The sequence below is a fragment of the Carassius auratus genome, unplaced genomic scaffold (genome assembly GCF_003368295.1).
Source record: "Carassius auratus strain Wakin unplaced genomic scaffold, ASM336829v1 scaf_tig00030446, whole genome shotgun sequence".
In the NCBI taxonomy this organism is placed as follows: domain Eukaryota; kingdom Metazoa; phylum Chordata; class Actinopteri; order Cypriniformes; family Cyprinidae; genus Carassius; species Carassius auratus.
In genome coordinates this window covers 55,721-68,883 of record NW_020525854.1, presented here as the reverse complement: position 1 = coordinate 68,883, position 13,163 = coordinate 55,721, and the positions used below count along the sequence as shown (strand labels likewise).

General features: G+C 38.8%; 1 protein-coding gene across 1 annotated transcript in view; it reads right to left on the bottom strand.

The window, feature by feature from the left end:
* Window positions 1-13,163, bottom strand: part of LOC113080236 (neurexin-2) — a 269,544-nt gene that overhangs the window by 217,731 nt on the left and 38,650 nt on the right. The gene's annotated exons all lie outside the window — the stretch shown is intronic.

Sequence of the window (13,163 nt, the reverse complement as noted above, 5' to 3'; positions counted from 1 at the left end):
TGAGTCTCTGTGTCTGGGCCACAGTCAGTCCATGATTCCTTGATCTTCCCTGGAGCTCGTTACAGCTCGTACAACAGCAGGCGTCAGATCGGCCGCTTCCTCCAGGGCCTGTAAGATCACCACATTATGATGCTTCCCAGAAACTGTAATTGAAACACTGTCCCAGAGAGAAGGCTGCCGTTTAGTTCACTGCACAGATGACATTATAGGAGCCGCTCGTGGAAATCAATACAGCAGCTGCACACTGCCTACTACTACTGGAAGAGATCAGTATGCACAATGCTCTTCATGCATACTTGGATCATGCACATTTATGAAAACATTTGAATTTCCATTTTTCCTTTCATGATGAATTATTTGATCAGACTGACAATCATTTTTTTTTTTACAATTTAAACCAAATTAAAATGCCATGTTTTCGAGATGATAACTGGCTGAAATTTGAGGCCATGCTACATTACAATGCTATTAATAGTGTGCAGTGAGCAGTAGTGCTCAATCAGATGGAGGGAACATCTCTCTCTCTCTGATGAAGTGAAGAGGTTTTTCTAATGCACTAATGGTCTTGTTAATTTCCTGGCCGAGGGGAAACTCAGATTTCGCAGCAAACTGTCTTGGTGCAAGACTAATGACTGAGCCAAATGAAATCCAGCGCAAATAACTGCTAATTACAGTGCGCACACACACACACACACACACACACACACACACACACACGCTGTGGTCTGAGGGCAGTAAAATTCTTCACACTCTGAACAGCCGTTGTGACTCATATCACACTGTGAATATTCTCACTGCGTTTCTTTCTAAACAGAACAAGATCACTTCACTAACCCTAACCAGACTCATTACTGTACGAGCTACTCATATCATGAATGAGCCAAATTCAAAATAATGACATTGTTCATGTCTTTTAAAGCGGATTTATTTCATGAAGGTAAGCACACTAGCGTCGGCCTGATGTGTGCCACAAACAACAACTGACTATTACAGATGTTTAGTCTGACTCTATTATATATCAGTGAATAGGGACATTGTGTGGACTTCTGTTGGGGTTTTCTATACAGCGACTTACAAATACTGTAATCTAACACTTAACAAACGTAGAAATTCTTACTTTAAAAGAGACATACTGTGCCCCTTTTTCAAGTCTCTGGTGTCCAGAATGAGTCTGTGAAGTTTCAGCTCAAAATACCCTACAGATATTAAATGATATAATTTAGAAAATACCTACTTTGAGTGGAAGCAGAGCGCTGGCAGAAAAAGACTTAGCAAACAAAGTTACTTGGTCAATATTTTTCACATTTCTTTGGTTGGTAGATGCACGGGGGACATAATTATAGCACTTAAATCCTGGAAAAAGTCTGGTTTTCATGATATGTCACCTTTAAATAAAGGTTAACTGACCAACAAAGATGAAATCCATCTAGTTAGGCATAATTTCTCATTATTGTTTGATTTATATTGAAGTACTAAAATAACTAACCTAAACTAAAACAAAAATTTATATAAACTATACAGACATATTTAAAAACAACAAAACTGTTAAAATGACAAAAACACACAACAAAATTACTAAAACTATATCTAAATTAACACGAAAACAGAAAATATGAAAAATAAAATTAATAATTTTAGCAAATACTATAAAAAGTATCTCGATGATGCACTGGGCTAAATGACTACACTCAGGAGCTTTTCCATGTGTTTCTCAGGGTTTCTGCTGAAAGTCTGTCGTTCTGACTCATGGTTCAGCTCTTCTGATGACGTCTAACTCAAAACAACTGGAAGCGCTGATTAGCTTCATCACTTCATCACTTCAGTGCTGTGTTCACCAGTGATTCTGAACATTCACATCAACATCTGAACGCCGATCAAATACAGCCGTTCATGAGCCACATTTTCTGGATCTCTAATGCTCAAATAAACACCACAGAAGAAGAATCTGTCACTGCAGAGTTTGATTTGACTCAAACGCCTTATCAACACTGAAATGAGCGTTTGTCAAATAACAACTAGCCAATTACCAAATAAACAGCAACACGAATAACAGTCACCTGAAGCTTCAAGATGAGCTGATGATTCAGTGATGAACACAAACTACACACACACTACGAACTACACTACACTACACACCACATACATACTACACAACACTACTTCCACTACATGATACACACTAAACTACACACTACACACTTCATGCATCACTGCAGCATCATTCAGCTTCTTCTCTTCTTCCTGTGTGCATTTCTTCTTCTCCTCCCATATCTTTCTGTTCTTGAGGAAACCCCTCGGCAACTGCTGCCATGGCAACATGATTAATTGGCGTTATTCCTCTCATTGGTCTGGAATCGATCAACAACTCCAGGACAAACAGGAACAGCACACACACATAAACACATGTTCTGTGTCAGCGCCGTGACCTTTGACATCAAGATGATCTAACTCCAGAGTCACAGACACACTCACATACAGTCTCCCCTCTGCGCGGCAGACTGTCAATAACGGAGTGCAGATCATTATTTAGCCACAATAGCGTTTGCAGTCGCACGCAGCTGTGAGGTGAGGTGCCGCTCTTGATGAACACGATTTTAATAGTGACTCTGTAGACAGCATGAGGATGGAAAGCGCCGCTGGAGCTCATTATCTCCTGCAGGAATCTCGTTACACCACACGCTCATTTCTGCGCTGCAATCAGGGACGCCATTCTCATTCTGCTGAGACACCACACACACACACACACACACACTCTTCATGACACACACACACACATGATCAAAACATCCAGTGTCAGAATTAATAATCAGCCCCTCATGGATGCCTCTGCTCTTTTTATTTCAATTAATTTATCAATTTTTTTTTTTGCTTGATTTCACTGTTGTTGTTTTTTTTCTTATTCCTTATGTACCTTTTTAAAAGTCATGACCTGATCCTCATCATACACATGCCTGATTCATATAACACAACACTTCATATTTATTAAATCATTAACATGTAAATATGCTGTGTGTGCATTTTTGTTTCAGTTTCACTCGCTCCATGTCCAATAAATCTACATACTCCATTTTCAGTTCAAATGTCTCCCTTTAATCTTGACTATCATAAATAAATAAATAAATAATAAATTAAATAAATCATAATATTATTTATTCTAAACGCTGATGCAAATGATGACAGTCTGTCTGTCTGTCTGTCTGTCTGTGTCTGTGAAGGGAGAATGGAGGATTCTGGGAAGGCTGAATGTGTGAGATGGAGAGCACATGAGGGGAAAAATTACAGAGAGCTCATGAAAATCATCTAATGGCTCAGGAATGCAATTCCTCAAAGAAAAATGGAGTCTCTTTGTTCTGGAGCACTGCAGTAATACAGTTCACAATCATAGCGTGGCTCACTAACACCACACACACACACACACACACACACAGAGCAGATCATCAGTGTTTAATAGGCACACTGATGTTTTTCTCTAGATATTGATTCTTTTGCATCTGACGGCAGTGGAAATCCAATGAAATGGATTCTTCATTTCTGTCTGTAATGAAATTAGCGGCGGGGCTGCTGTCCTTGTGTCTCACAGGCAAAGCAAGGCAAGTTTATTTAAATAGCAGATTTCATACACAATGGTAATTCAAAGTGCTTTCAAAAGAAAAGAAAAGAAAAGAAAAGAAAAGAAGATTTAAAAGTTTCAAATTAATTTAAAACAGTTAAGAATAGAAAAAGATTATACATAAAATATAGTTCAATCAGTTCAGACAACAGATTAATTTTGAGTCTAGATTTAAAAGTGGCTAATTCTTTGTAAGGAGCTGAGGACTGGTGTGATATGCTCAGATTTTCTGGTTCTGGTCAGAATCCTGGCAGCAGTGTTCTGGATGAGCTGCAGCTGTCTAATGGTCTTTTTGGGAAGAGACCATTACTATAGTCCACCCTGCTGGTGATAAAGGCATGAACAAGTTTCTCCAAGTCTTGGCTGGAAACAAAACATCTAATTCTTGTGATGTTTTTTAAATGATAGTATGCTGATTTAGTTACTGCTTTGACATGACTACTGAAACTAAGGTCTGTCTCCAGAATCACACCAAGATTCCTGACTTGATTTTAAGTTGTTTGACCCCTAGAGTCAAGGTATGTGTAGGAATCCACTCGCCAGCCCAAGAAGTGGAAATCAACGGCCTGGTCGAAGGTTTAATGCATATTCAGTCTTTTACTTGTGCTTCTGAATTTATTAGGATTTTGTGTAAATTTTCGTCTAGATCCACTTTCAATCTGACACCAAATTTAAGTGATGCTATCATTCCTTGGCCTTCAGTTTGACCTCTCCTGGCTGTAGATTTGCGGTAACAAAAGCCTCCTCACAGTCTACTAGTCATGATGAATTCAGGAGGGTTCAGAATAAATAAAATATAACATTTTATTATTAATCAGGTAAAATTGTATTACTCCAATTCCATAATTAAACAAAAAGAAGCCAATTTAGAAAGGATAATGCAATTATGAATCACACTGGTACATGGTTAACTGTAGCTATTTGGGAAATAGCCAAGTGATCCACGCAGGAGACAAACAAATTTAATATAGTCACACATGTAACAGTTATCCTAATTTAACACAAGACACACAGTCTAAAATGCATAGCATCAACAACCTTTTACACTTACAGCAAAGTAAACATTTGTTAATTATCTTAATTAGTCTATGTGCACATCCCACATAGCAAACGGACTTTGCCCACATGTGTCCTCAAGCTGGCACTGCTGGCCTCCTGTCGGGAATGGCATGTACCCTTTCAGCCAGAGCTGGGCCATGTGTGGCACTGACGGCACCGCGGGGATCCGGCAAACAACATGAGGGCCGACTGTTGAGGGGAGGAGTGTGGCCCAAATCAGGCTAAGATCTGGCAGCATCATGTTACCCATGATGAAAAAGATAAATACAATATTGCATGATAATGGTTAAATGATTATAGACATTTTAATGAAGTGTAGCATTGTTAAAATGAAGTCTTTGAAATGGCAAGTCAAAACAGAATTAAACATATAATTTTAAGTTTAAGCATTTGTTCAGCTGATTAAAGACTACTTTTCCAATAATTTTGATATTGGTCTATAAATCATCAAAATGGTTTTATCAAGATTGCTCTTTTTCAGAAGGTTTAATAACTACAGTTTTTAGGGAGTTTGGAAATGTCCCAGAAAGAAGTGAGGCATTCACCACTTCTAAGAGATCTGCTTCCAAACAGTTTAGCACACTTATATATGTATATATATATGTTTGGGAAGTGTGTCAAGATAGCAGGTTGATTTAACGTGCTGCAATATTTATTCAAAAATTTAGCTATCAGTTTCTTCAAAAACAGACATAGCATCTACTTTTTGATATTGCGGCCGAATCTGTCTGACCTCTGCATTACTTGAGGATGTGCTAATCGCCTTCCTGATATTGATGATCTTCTCAGAAAAGAAAGAAGCAAACTCATTGCATTTGCTGTCTGAGAGCATTTCACTGGGAATCTGACTTGGGGGGTTTGTCAGTCTCTCAACAGTGGCAAAAAGAGTACAAGTGTTATTTAAGTTACTGTTTATAAGGTTTGAGAAGAAGTACTGTCTAGCTGTGGCTAGTTTCACATTAAAAGCATGAAGGATGTCTTTATAGATGCTATAGTGAATTTCAAGTTTTGTCTTCCGCCACATCCGCTCAGCTTTTCTGCATTGTCTTTTCATAGTCTGAACTGCTGTTGATCTTCTCCAAACTGATTTCTGTCTGACAGTCTTCTTACTGACTATTATTGGAGCAATATCATCAATAACATTCTTAACTTTTGAGTTGAAGGAATCAAGGAGAATATCAACAGAGTCTGCAGAAATGCTTGGTGTTAAAGATATAGCCTCCATAAATAGTACACTTGTGTTCTCGTTTATGCATCTCCTTCTGACAGAGACAGATCTAGATTCAGTGGTAGCAGAGATCAATATATCAAAGAAAATACAGAAATGATCAGACATCCTTAACTAAAGAATGAAATGTTTAGATCCCTACTGATGATTAAATCTAGAGTATGTCCATGTATGTGTGTGGGTGTATGCACACAGACAAACACTCTGACACACGTGAAAGAAAGATCGTCTACTCCATTCACATGCATCCAACACAATTACACCATCCTCAACAGACGAGACGTGAGAGACAGTGATAGACATGAAAGAGAGGGAGAGAGAGAGGGAGAGAGAGAGAGAGAGAGAGAGAGAGAGAGAGAGAGGGAAAGGCTGCTGTACGCAGACGCCCTGGTTCTGCCGAGGGTCTCCAGCACAGCCTGGCCCCGCTGGAACAGTACTGTGAGGAGTGGACAGAACCAGGGTCATGGTGCTCCAGAAGAAGGCCAGCTCTCAGGGAAGCAGATCTCAGTCCTGGAGCACAGCAGAAGCTACACTTACCTGGGCATCCAGATCTCAGCATCAGGGGGCTTCAGTCTGGCCCTCAAGGCCCTCAATGAGAAGGCACGGAGGGTGTTTTATGCCATTAAAGCATGGTTTGGCCAATTAAAATTACTAATTAACATGGATTAAATTATATCACGCAATCATCAAACCAATCCTACTGTAAAGGAGTGAAATTTGGGGACCAGTAATAAAGTTTGAAAATTTGGAATTTGCAAAAAACATCCTAAGGGTAAACAGAGGCTGCTCTAGTAATGCCTGCCGGACTGAACTGGGCTTATACCCCTTACACATGGAAATACAATAAAAAAAGAGCTGTTCAGTTCTATCATCACCTAAGTCAATATGACACTGAATCTGTTCAATATAAAGCCTTTCTTTCCAATTACCCCCCCCCCCCCCAAACACACACACACACACACACAAGAAGAGTGAGTGTGCAAACACTGTGATCTGAATCAAACAGAGGAGGAGAAACACTTCCTCCTGGTCTGCCCCAAACACAGCACTACAGGAGAAACTTCTTCCCTCAGTCTGAAGCAAGGAATTGTTCCTGTTTTTCTCTGGATCACTCTATATGTATACTCAGAGAGGATGAGATCGCAGTCAAACTAGCAATTATTACTATCTATTACAATTCTGCATTGTGAATAATTGTATTTATTATTACTTATATTAGAAATACTGTCTGATGTTGTCATTTTTATTTTGCTGTATTTATTCATTTATTTTATCTCATGTATGTTTTTTTACTTTGATGGTGTAATCATATTCTGTATTGTACACTACTAAAATCCTTTGGCAATACTGTAACACAAATGCCAATAAAGAACTTGATCTTGAACTTGAACACAATCATGTTTGTTATCAGTGAGTCAAAGTTAAGCAGATTAACTCCTAACTTGACCTCTGACCCCTAATCCGATGCTCACAGACACAAACAAGATTTGGCAGATTTATGAGCCCTTTTAACCAATAAGGGCACACAAAATAAAATAAAAATAAAAAAGAGAATAATGTTTGGGCACAACGGCAGGTGGTTCAGCTCATCTCTCATCATTCAGTGCACGTTTACAAGGTGCTAAACATCCAGAGCGACTGCGTGCGGACACATTTAATCTGCTCAACATAGTTAAAATCTCCCACTCAGGCTTACTGGCTGAACATCAGCAAGTGTGTGTGTGTGTGTGTGTGTGTGTGTGTGTGTGTCGCTGTGTGTGTGTCCGTTGCATATCAGTGCAACTCTTTCTCATTTTAATTAGATTCTGTGAGGGAGGATTTCTGAAGGCAAAGCTGCCAGGAACACACACACACACACACACTTGAAGCAATTGGCCAACAACACACACACATACTTTTACTGTTACTACTACATATGTCATTTAGGGAAACTATTTTGTCAGATTTAGCTTATTTCTGAGGACAAATCAGTTCACAAACCATAAACACACTCACACACACACACACACACTCACACACACACACACACACACACACACACTCACACACACACACACAGAGACACACACTCACACACTCACACACACACACACACACACACACACACACCGCAGGGGCTGTTTTAATGACAGCTTGATTCTGAATCATGTGGTGAATCAGACACTGCTGATGAAGGACAGACGTCACTCTGTCACGATCCACACACATCATCTGCAGTCATCGACTGTAAACACACAGCTCATACAGAATGTGATTCAAATGAGTCTGCCGCTCAGAGTGCTGTCCAGGTAGGGCTCTGGACGTGGATTGCACAGAGCTACAGATGATGAACCTGCCGTCCAGCATTAATGTGAGCAGCTCCAGATAAAGACACTGTTTCTGACAGGACTGCAGTATTTCAGTGTATTCCCAGGCCTCACTTTTCCAGATAACATTCGCATGCGTCTCTGTGCCTCTCTGTCTGTCTCTTTATCTCTCAGGCTTAGCGCGTTTGGTCAGGAGTATGTTGGATAAGCCGCTTTACTTCCATGGACTACATCTCCCATAATTCCTCTGGAGTGCCTCTGAAATCCCACACGAGGAGGAGACGGCGGCGGCGAGGATTTGCTCAACAAGCCTCCATCTTTTCTCATTGCACTGGATCTTCAGCAGCTCAGCAGTGAGAGAAGAAGAGACCCTCCACAGACCGAGACTTTTATCAGACTCACGACAGCAGTCGCATGTTATTACACGCACATTCACTAAAATGTATTATTAAAAAACATAGGTGATAAGTCAATTCATCTAAATTAATCTTGACATACTACTTATTATTATTATTGTTAAGTTTGTATAATTAAAAGAAGGAAGTTATTCATTAATTTGCAATATATATTAATATTTATATATATACACACACACACATATGCTAAAATGTATTTATTATTATTATTTTTTATGTAATCTGCATGTGAACTCAGTTCCTGCATGCGGTGGCGCATGGGGAGTAACAAGTTACATCTAATGCAATGATGTCATTGAATTACAGAATAAATGTAAATGATTACAGGCTGGGGGCTGCATCTGAATATTTTCACACACACACACAGATATGACTGATTTCTTTCCTAAATGTAATTGACTGCTCTAAAATATGACAATATTTCAGGAGTTTAGGACACAGACTAGGACACATGTTTATTTGATACCGTATTTTCCGGACTATAAGTCCCACTTTTTTTCGTAGTTTGGCTGGTCCTGCGACTTATAGTCAGGTGCGACTTATTTATCAAAAGTAATTTGACATGAACCAAGAGAAAACATTACCGTCTCCAGCCGTGAGAGGGCGCTCTATGCTGCTCAGTGCTCCTGTAGTCTGTAGTATTTTTGGACTGATGTGAATTACTTGATACTCAGGTGCGACTTATAGTGCGAATAATACGGTAACTGATTTATTTCCTATTTAGGATTATATATATGCTTTCATTTTTAAAGTAACTGTTTCTCAAAGCATTGATAGGTGCCAGTGTTTCCTGATGTAAATATGCAAAGATTTGATTTTAGAAAGAGTTATAATAGCTTTTAAACTATTTCTTGTTATGATTTTAAATCTATATTTAACCTCAGAATGATCTCATAGTGAAAAGAGGTGCTAAAGTCTGATTTTGTAGTGGCTGTGCTTTAAATTCAATTATTATAATCTTAATTCAAGTGATGAAGGGTTAGAAAGTCTGATAGCAATCAGAGTTGAGTTCTACTGCAAGGTTAACCTCGCCTGCTTTAATGAGACATTTAGAAAAGTTACCAAAATGGAATTGGTTACATTAATTGAATAAAGTAAATTAAATAGTAACACTACTTATTACATTTTAAATACAGTGATTTGTCATCTGTAACCTATTAAATTCAATTACTGTAACCCAAACAGGCTTCCCAACACTGCTAGCGTGTGAATGCAGTGACATAAAGAACCTGAGACAGCAAAGAGACTAGATTCTGATTTCATGATCTCTTAAAAACACCTCCTGATCTGCCACGACTTGAATAAAACATCAGCCGTGTGTGTGTGTGTGTGTGTGTGAAGATATTTAGCTGAACATGGTCAATAACACAGTGTGAAAGTCAAAAGTCTCCAGTCATTTCTTTTCTCTGTCTCATATGTCTTCAGTGAAAGGCAACAGAAGTGCAGCTGTCAACACATTCAGCTCTAAGCAGAGTATGATTGATTGAAACCAATACAGTCTCAAACAGCCGCCATTATGAATATAGAGACGGAGAGAGAGAGAGAGTACAGCCACCAGCACTATATGTCTATACTATAAATCACTATATAGCCTAAATCCAACTGAAGCCCTGCATACAGAGTTTTGTAAAAGCATCCTTAGAGAACAGAGAAACACACCTGATAATGCATGAAGGGCAGCATTAGGCCAACAGCGTCTATCAATCCACATTAAGAAAAGAGCAAAAACATAAACTAAACAGGGGCGATGTAGAATCAGTGGGCGTGGCTAAACAGGGGGCGATCTGGAATCGGTGGGCGGGGCTGAACAAGGGCGATGTAGAATCGGTGGGCGGGGCTAAAAAGGGGGCAATGCAGAATTAGTGGGTGTGGCTAAACAGGGGCCGACGTAGAATCTGGGGGCGGGGCTAAACAGGGGTGATATAGAATCAGTGGGCGTGGCTAAACAGGGGGCAATATATAATATGTGGGTGGGGCTAAACAGAGGGTGATGTAGAATCGGTGGGCGGGGCTAAACAGGGGGAGATGTAGAATCGGTGGGCGGGGCTAAACAGGCAGTGATGTACAAGCAGGCGGTGCTTATTCACACTATTACATCATAAAGTGGCAAATTCCAAGAATGTTGTTTTGGCAGATTGCTTTCATTTTAAGTTGTTTTTAGACTAATGAGAAAGTCAAAAGATCAAGGGTATTTTGGCTTCTCGGTTCACGACCCCTTTAAAAACAATGAGCTCCACAAACAGACTGATCAGACTAACACGACTAACAATAACCAGCCTCAGTTCATTAACACCCTCATCCACAGAATCCAGCCAACCAAACCATTCATGGACAACACGTTTTATTTATATAGAAAGTTCAAAAACAACAGACATTGGCCAAAGTGATTTGACCATCAGACCTAGCACATTCAGTGTAAAATGATGAAATTGATGTAAAAATGTAAAGTGAGAAAAACCTGTGGAGGTAGAGACTCCGAGAGCACAGGCTGGCTCTGGAGAGAAGCAGATACAGAGCAGCTCACGCCTGTACTGTCACCAAACAACCACCTGCTCCAACTATACCGACATTCAAACACAGCTCTTTCCAAATTTGAAATGATCTGTCCCAACTCCGAAAATCTGGAGAACGATGCAAAACTACTCAAGCAACAAGGTACATTAATGCCTGTCACAAAGGGAAAAGTTGACCAGTGTAGAACTGACAGCACGTTTATCTTGCTCATATAAATGCTTCGGCAACACGCAATTTGAATTTGAAAGACAGAGAGAAAGAGAAAGAGAAATATGAAATATCTATACACCTATTTGTATACAGCTATTTCACCCAAATAGCTCAAGTTTTCCCTGAATTCCAGCAAGTGAGAAACTCAAACATAAACCTCTTCCTCATTCATCACAGCTCTCTGTGTTCATTTACTTTGTCTTTTTTTTTTTTTTTTACATATATGTATATTATGGACATATATACGTTTCATTTTTCCCCCTTTTATTTTTTTTTTCTGAGTGTGTGTATGACTCAAATCTTGATTAGATAATTGGGTACTTTCCTGTGAACAATAGAGGCACAAGATTATTTAGGCAAAACCTCTAAAAAGTAATTGAATTAATCTCAACTAAAAACTGCATATAATCAATACATCAAGCTGACTGTTAGTGAAGATAACATTCTGTGTCTGCTGTGTTTCTGTGTGGTGTGTGTTGGGGAGTAACTCTTACATGTAACGGCGTTAATAAATGTAACAGTAATCAGTTACAGTTACTAAGAAAAAATGAGTAATTCAATTACAGTTACTTATGAAAATTTTAATGATTGCAAAGAGGATTACATTTGAATATTTACACACATCCACATACAGATTTAACTGATTTATTTCCCAAATGGCACTGACTATTCTAAGATATATGGCCCTATAATGTTCTGAGATGCAATCAGGCGCGGACCGGACATCAGGAGAACCGGGACAATTCCTGCTGGACTGGCAGACGATTTGACCCGCTATTTTAATATCATTATTGTATAACTGCATACCGAATGTACTGAAGCGATTATTTCCGAATCCTTTATTCAATAATTAAATCTCTAATAAATCATGCATGGGTTAGTCGTGACCGCAGTGCTTCGGCTGGATCAGACTCAGAGTAATCAATGAGAGAGAGACCGGAGAGGACTGTGGAAGCACACAGCTGGAGCTCAGGAGATAAACTAGTGTTCAGGTGCAGCTCAGTCTGATCTGGAGAGATGCTGGAGTCAAGCAGCAGCACACTGCTCATCAGTCATCTCTCAACATACTGTATAAACAACATCATCATTATCTACTGTAATGTTACAGCAATAATTTATCAGACAAAAAATGGTATCAGACAAAAAATGGTAATCCATTTGCCAAAAACATATATATAATAAAAGCATGGCTAAATTTTGTAAGAGAAAAACATGACTGATGTACAGTATTATTATTTTTCTATAAAGATATTGTAGTGATGTCATTTTGACAAGTAGACAATTTAGAAAGTATAGTTTAGTTAAATCTTGAGTATTAAAGTCATGAGAGAGATTGATAACAGGGCAAAATAAAGAGACTGAAAAGAAAAATGGAAGTGAAGATGCAGTTCAGGAGAGAACTTTTAATTATTTTGCATGTCCCCAACCTAAGGATTTAAACCATTTTTATGTCAGGTCCATAGGGATGTAAATGTTTCAGAATACCTACTGAAGCTCTCAGTGTTTCAATGCACACGGACACATACACACAGTCTCTAGAACTGCTCTGAGTCACTTCATGAGCATCTGACTTATTTTGAGAAAACTATCATCATACAAAGAGTTTAGTTCACAAGAATAGGACACATGCTTGTTAGATACTCGTATCTGAATTGATGTATATGCTTTTAATTATTATTATTTTTATTTTTATTAACTATTTTTTCCACAAACCATTGTTAGATGCAGTGTTATCTGTAGTTATGCAAAGATTTGGTTTCAAAAACAGTATCAGAAAACAATTTCTTATGATTTTAAATCTGCTCTAGTGCAGTGAAGTA